Source organism: Chiloscyllium punctatum, chromosome 24, assembly GCF_047496795.1.
Source record: "Chiloscyllium punctatum isolate Juve2018m chromosome 24, sChiPun1.3, whole genome shotgun sequence".
Taxonomy (NCBI): Eukaryota; Metazoa; Chordata; class Chondrichthyes; order Orectolobiformes; family Hemiscylliidae; genus Chiloscyllium; species Chiloscyllium punctatum.
In genome coordinates this window covers 77,335,867-77,342,045 of record NC_092762.1, presented here as the reverse complement: position 1 = coordinate 77,342,045, position 6,179 = coordinate 77,335,867, and positions in this window count along the sequence as shown.

Genomic DNA, 6,179 nt, shown 5'->3' with positions numbered 1-6,179 from the left:
GTTTCCGGCATCATTGTGTGATTGACACACCAGTTGCCCAATTGAAACTTGAAACTACTGTTGATATTCCACGTCTTCATCAACTCTCTCTGTTACTTCATCAAAACACTTAGTCTAATTAGTTGGACATAATTTGCCCTTCATAATTCCATGTTGGAATGTATATATTGGGTGTGGGCGTTTGCACTCCCTTTTTGATTTTCTGAAAAACCTCCTCCTCTGCTTTTGGTTGCACTTCAGTCCCACGCTCCTGATCTTCGGGCACCCGGTAAGGAGGAGGGAGGGCAGGTCCGAAGACCTCCTCGTGAGTCTGTTCCTGGGCCTGGCCAAATTGGCCATCAACAGGTCCAGGCAGCGGGCCGTGGAGGGGGTCGTTAGGGCCGATTGCCTGCCCCTCTTCCACGGTTACGTTCGAGCCCGGGTGTCCTTGGAGAAGGAGCACGCGGTGTTCACCAACACCCTGGAGTTGTTCAGGGAGAGGTGGGCGCCGCAGGGAGTGGAGTGCATTATTTCTCCCTCCAACTCTATTTTGATTTAGTCCCTCCCCTCCCCTTCAGTGTTTTGATCACACAGCATTGCCCTTTGGTTTGAAGGGCAGTGCTTGTCACTGGTCACTCGGGTGTTTTCCTATTTTCCTGGTGGTGGAAATTGAATAAAGATTCATGCACCTTGTGTCTCTCACTGTGTCTCACACCTGCACACACACACACCATGGGTGCTGGGGAAAAAAATAAGCACTACCGCAGTTAGGCGGTAGTGTGGGGGTTAAAGATTTTTAAAATTTTAAAAAAAGAAAAAGAAAAAAAAACAAAAATTCCATGTTGGATTTCCTTAATCATCTTGCATTTCTCTGAGAGACTGTTAATTGGGTCCTGCATTATTGATTCTTTTATTGTCACCAATAACCTTAAAACGAATGATCAATAGTTGCTATCTTATCCTTATACACATTCTTAAACAAGGAAGTAACATTTGCAATTCTGTATTGTGTAAAATTTATGGAGACTCAAGTTGAGCACATGAGAGAATAAGGTATCCCGGCATATGGAATTTTATGAAGAACAGTAGAGGTGGTTTGTGTAGAGTGTAAAATCTGGAATGGACAAATTGGGCCAAATGGTATAATTGTGTGTAGTAAATACAATCGTTTATTTAGAAATGCAAATGATTAGAAAATCAGGACTACCATTGTTTGTAGGCAACATATTAGGTGGCTATTTTGGTGAAAGTATTGAGGTCTTTATGACAGAAAGCCAAAACTGATCCACTGCCCAGTATCTCTCCCCACAAAATATAACACCAAAATTGGAGGTGTAGTGGACAGTGAAGAAGGTGACCTCAGAGTACAACAGGATCTTGATCAGATGGGCCAACGGGACAAAGAGTGGCAGATAGAGTTTAATTTAGATAAATGTGAAGTGCTGCATTTTTGGAAAGGCAAATCAGGGCAGAACTTGTACACTTAAGGGTAAGGTCCTGGGGAGTGTTGCTGAAAGTAACCTTGGAGTGCAGGTTCATAAGTGGATCTCAGGTACGTAGGATAGTGAAGAAGGTGTTTGCTTTCCTTCTTTGGTCAGAGCATTGAATATCGCAGTTGGAAGATCATGTTGTGGTTGTACAGAACACTTGTTTGGCCACTTTTGGAATATTGTGTGCAATTCTGGCCTCCCTACTATAGGAAGGAATGTTGTGAAACTCGAAAGGGTTCAGAAAACATTTACAAGGATGTTGTTAGCTTTGGGTAGGGAGTGTTGAGCTATAGAAAGAGGCTGAATACTCTGTGGTTGTTTTCCTTGGAGCATCGGAGGCTGAGGGATGACCTTTTCAAAAGGTTTATAAAATCATGAGGGATATGGATAAGATAAATGGACAAGGTCTTGTCCCTGGCGGGGTTGAGGGGGGAGTCCAGAACTAGAAAGCATAGGTTTAGGGTGAAGGGAAAACGTAACAGTCAACTTTTTCACACCAAGGGTGGTGCATGTATGGAATGAGCTACCGGAGGAAGTGGTGGACGCTGGTACAACTTTAACATTTAAAAGGCATCTGGATGGGTATATGAATAGAATTGGTATAAAGGGACATGTGTCAAGTGCTGGCAAATGGGACTAGATTAATTTAGGATATCTGGTCAGCATGGAGGAGTTGGACCAAAGAGTCTGTTTCTGTGCTTACATCTCTAAGGCTCTATGACTCTATGTCTTGTTTGTGTTTCCAATATTTCCTGTTTTTGGTTTAGAATTAAAATATTTGCTTTTTCTCTTTTTATTGTGTAATTTTCAAATATTTAAGAAATTTTCTGAGCATTGTAGCTTATTTTTAAGAGTTGAAATGAGTTGAATAATTTATAAAGAGAAGATTGTCCAAGATCTTTGAAGGCAATTATCCAAATTACTGTTCTTTTCTGATCGTAATTATAATTAAATATTTCCCTTATTCATTACTGCTGACAAAAATGCAAATAGACAGAACCAGCAAATGCCAGAAAGACATTTAACATCTAAAAAGAAATAATATGTCAGTACATTTATGTATTTCCTGCATTTAATGGAAACAAGTTGGGTTTAGAAAAATAGAATACAAAACATAGAACACTAAATCTCTGTTTCAAAATAAATAATACATTTCTTGGTTTGTTTGAGTATGACCAAAATATTTATGACTAAAATATCTGCAAAATCTAAAACGGATTTGGGCAAAAACCAATTGAATATGTCAACATTGTTATTCGATGCACTTTTCTCTTTTCACCATCATTTACAATGACTTCTGTGCAGAAATAACTAAAGTGAGAGCCACAACCAGGATATAAAATGAGCACATGGTTACAATCTGAAGTAAGTGCTTAATAAGAAAACAATACAAATTCAAGCAAGGTAAAATCTGTAAAATTTAAACTGCTGCAACTTCAACTAAGCATGAATCTAATTTTTACTTTAACAATTAAATATTTTGGGATTTCCTTATATGTGGCATAGTAACAGAAACCAACATTTATTTCTTGGTAATTTATTAGGAAAAGTTACATTTACCTCAGTCTATTTTAATTGTCCTTGTTGAGGATTGTTTGATTTAAAATATAATCGTTTTAGAATGCTGCATTAGAATTTGTCATAGCTTTAAAATATGAGCAGAGTTTTCAGAACTGGTTGATAGACATAGGCTGGCCTGAAGCCTCTCTAGTGATATGCAAGTTCTTAATAATTATTCTTTCTCAGTTATTTAGTGATAGAGTATCAATAAGGCAAGGCAATACCTCAAAGAAGTGCTGTGTGACAACATTAATGCAGTGTAGTGATTGTTTGCATTCTAATGAGACCCTTCTTTGGATAGGATCAAGGAAAACCCTAAGACTTTCTATAGGTATATCAGGTATAAAGGAATGACGAGCCTAAGATTAGGACCAATCAAGGATAGTAGTTGGAAGTTGTGCGTGGAGTCAGAGGAGGGAGGGGAAGCACTAAATGAATATTTTTCAGTCATATTCACACTGGAAAAAGGCAATGTTGTTCAAGAGAATACGGAGATAGAGGCTTCTAGACTAGATAGAATTGAGGTTCACAACGAGGAGGTGTTAGCAATTCTGGAAAGTGTAAAAATAGATGTCCCCTGGGCTGGATGGGATTTATTCGAGGATTCTCAGAGAAGCCAGGGTGGAGGTTGCTGAGCCTTTGGCTTTGATCTTTATGTCGTCATTGTCTACAGGAATAGAAGACTGGAGGCTAGCAAATATTGTTCCTTGTTCAAGAAGGGGAGGAGAGACAACCCTGGTAATTATAGACCCTCACCCTGGTAAGTAAAGCATTGGAAAAGGTTATAAGGGATAGGATTTATAATCATCCCGACAGGAATAAGTTGATTAGGAATAGTCAACATGGTTTTGTGAAGGGTAGGTCATGCCTCACAAATGTTATTGAGTTTTTTGAGAAAGGTGGAGAAAATGAGGACTGCAGATGCTGGAAATTGGGTTCAAGAGTGTGTTTTTGGAAAAACACTGCTTTTCACAAAATACAGGGTCATAGGATTGAGGATGATTTTGTGATTTGGATCAGACATTAGCTGGATGAAAGAAGACAGAGGGTGGTGGTTGAGAGGAAATACTCACCCTGGAGTTCAGTTACGAGTGGTGTACTGCAAGGATCTGTTTTGGTTCCACTGCTGTTTGTCATTTTTATAAACGACCTGGATGAGGGCATAGAAGGATGGGTTAGTAAATTTGTGGATGACACTAAAGTCGGTAGAGTTCTGGATAGTGCAGAAGATGTTGTAGGTTACAGAGCTAGGCTAAGAGGTGACAAATGGAGTTTAATATGGAAAAGTGTGAGGTGATTTATTTCGGAAGGAGCAACAGGAATGCAGAGTACTGGGCTAATGGTAAGATTCAAAGTTTGGTAGAAGATTTGTAGCTCGGGTGCTTGTTGTTGTGGTTCTGTTTGCCGAGCTGGGAATTTGTCTTGCAAACGTTTCGTCCCCTGTCTAGGTAACATCCTCAGTGCTTGGGAGCCTCCTGTGAAGCGCTTCTGTGCTGTTTTCTCCGGTATTTATAGTGGCCTGTCTCTGCCGCTTCCGGTTGTCAGTTCGAGCTGTCCACTGTAGTGGCCGGTATATTGGGTCCAGGTCGATGTGTTTGTTGATAGAGTCTGTGGATGAGTGCCATCATGATGAATGGCACTCATCCACAGACTTTATCAACAAACACATCGACCTGGACCCAATATACCGGCCACTACAGTGGACAGCTCGAACTGACAACCGGAAGCGGCAGAGACAGGCCACTATAAATACCGGAGAAAACAGCACAGAAGCGCTTCACAGGAGGCTCCCAAGCACTGAGGATGTTACCTAGACAGGGGACGAAACGTTTGCAAGACAAATTCCCAGCTCGGCGAACAGAACCACAATAATGGTAAGATTCTTGCTAGTGTTGATGAGCAGAGAGATCTCAGTGTCCACGTACATAGATTCCTGAAAGTTGCCACCCAGGTTGATAGGTTTGTTAAGAAGGCATTTAGTCTGTTAGCTTTTATTAGTAAAGGGACTGAGTTTCGGAGCCATGAGGTCATGCTGCAGCTGTACAAAACTCTGGTGCACCCGCACTTGGGCTATTGCGTACAGTTCTGGTCACCACATTATAGGAAGGATGTGGAAGCTGTGGACAGGGTTCAGAGGAGATTTACTAGGATGTTGCCTGGTATGGAGGAAAGGTCTTATGAGGAAAGGCTGAGGGACCTGAGGCTGTTTTCATTGGAGAGAAGAAAGTTGAGAGGTGACTTAATTGAGACCTGTAAGTTAATCAGAGGGTTAGATAGGGTGAACAGTGAGACTCTTTTTCCTTGGATGGAGATGGCTAGAACAAGGGGGCATAGCTTTAAATTGAAGAGTTATAGATATAGGACCAATGTCAGAGGTAATTTCTTTACTCAGAGAGTAGTAGGGGCATGGAATGCACTGCCTGCAACAGTAATAGACTCACTGACTTTAAGGGCATTTAAATCAACATTGGATAATCATATGGATGAAAATGGAATAGTATAGGTTCGATGGGCTTCAGATTGGTTTCTCAGGTAGGTGCAAGATTGAGGGCTGAAGGGTCTGCACTGTGCTGTAATTTTCTATGTTCTATGTCCTTCTCTTGTTTTAAAATTGAATTGTAACTTATTTTCCGATCTGACAGACACAATACTTCTTTCATTTTATTTCCCTGCATCTCTGACTTTTCTTTATTAGACACAAGATGCAAGGTGTGGTCTAATTAGAGAATTCCAAAGTTTAGTCATTATGTCTTCTCATGTTTAAGAGAAATTTAACATTCTTATTCCCTTTGATGGAAAATTATCAACCTAAAATATTAGCTATTTCTCTGTCCTCAGATACTGCCTGACCTGCTGAATAGGTTCAGCACTTTCTGTTTTTAAACCTGTTAATTTTATAAATTGTTATTTTGTAATGGTCTGTTTCCATGCTGTATGACTCGATGACTTTAGAGTCAAATCTACTAAATAATTAATATTTCTTTCAATTCCATTCCTTGCGTTTTCAGCAGATTTACATCACAGTTTGATGACTATAGGTTTACCAACTCTTATCCTGCCCACACAGTTTGTAAATTGTTGTAAGTCATTGGGTGCTTTCTCTGAATTTTCTAATTTTGTTGATAACATAAAATTGTGACATCACAGGCA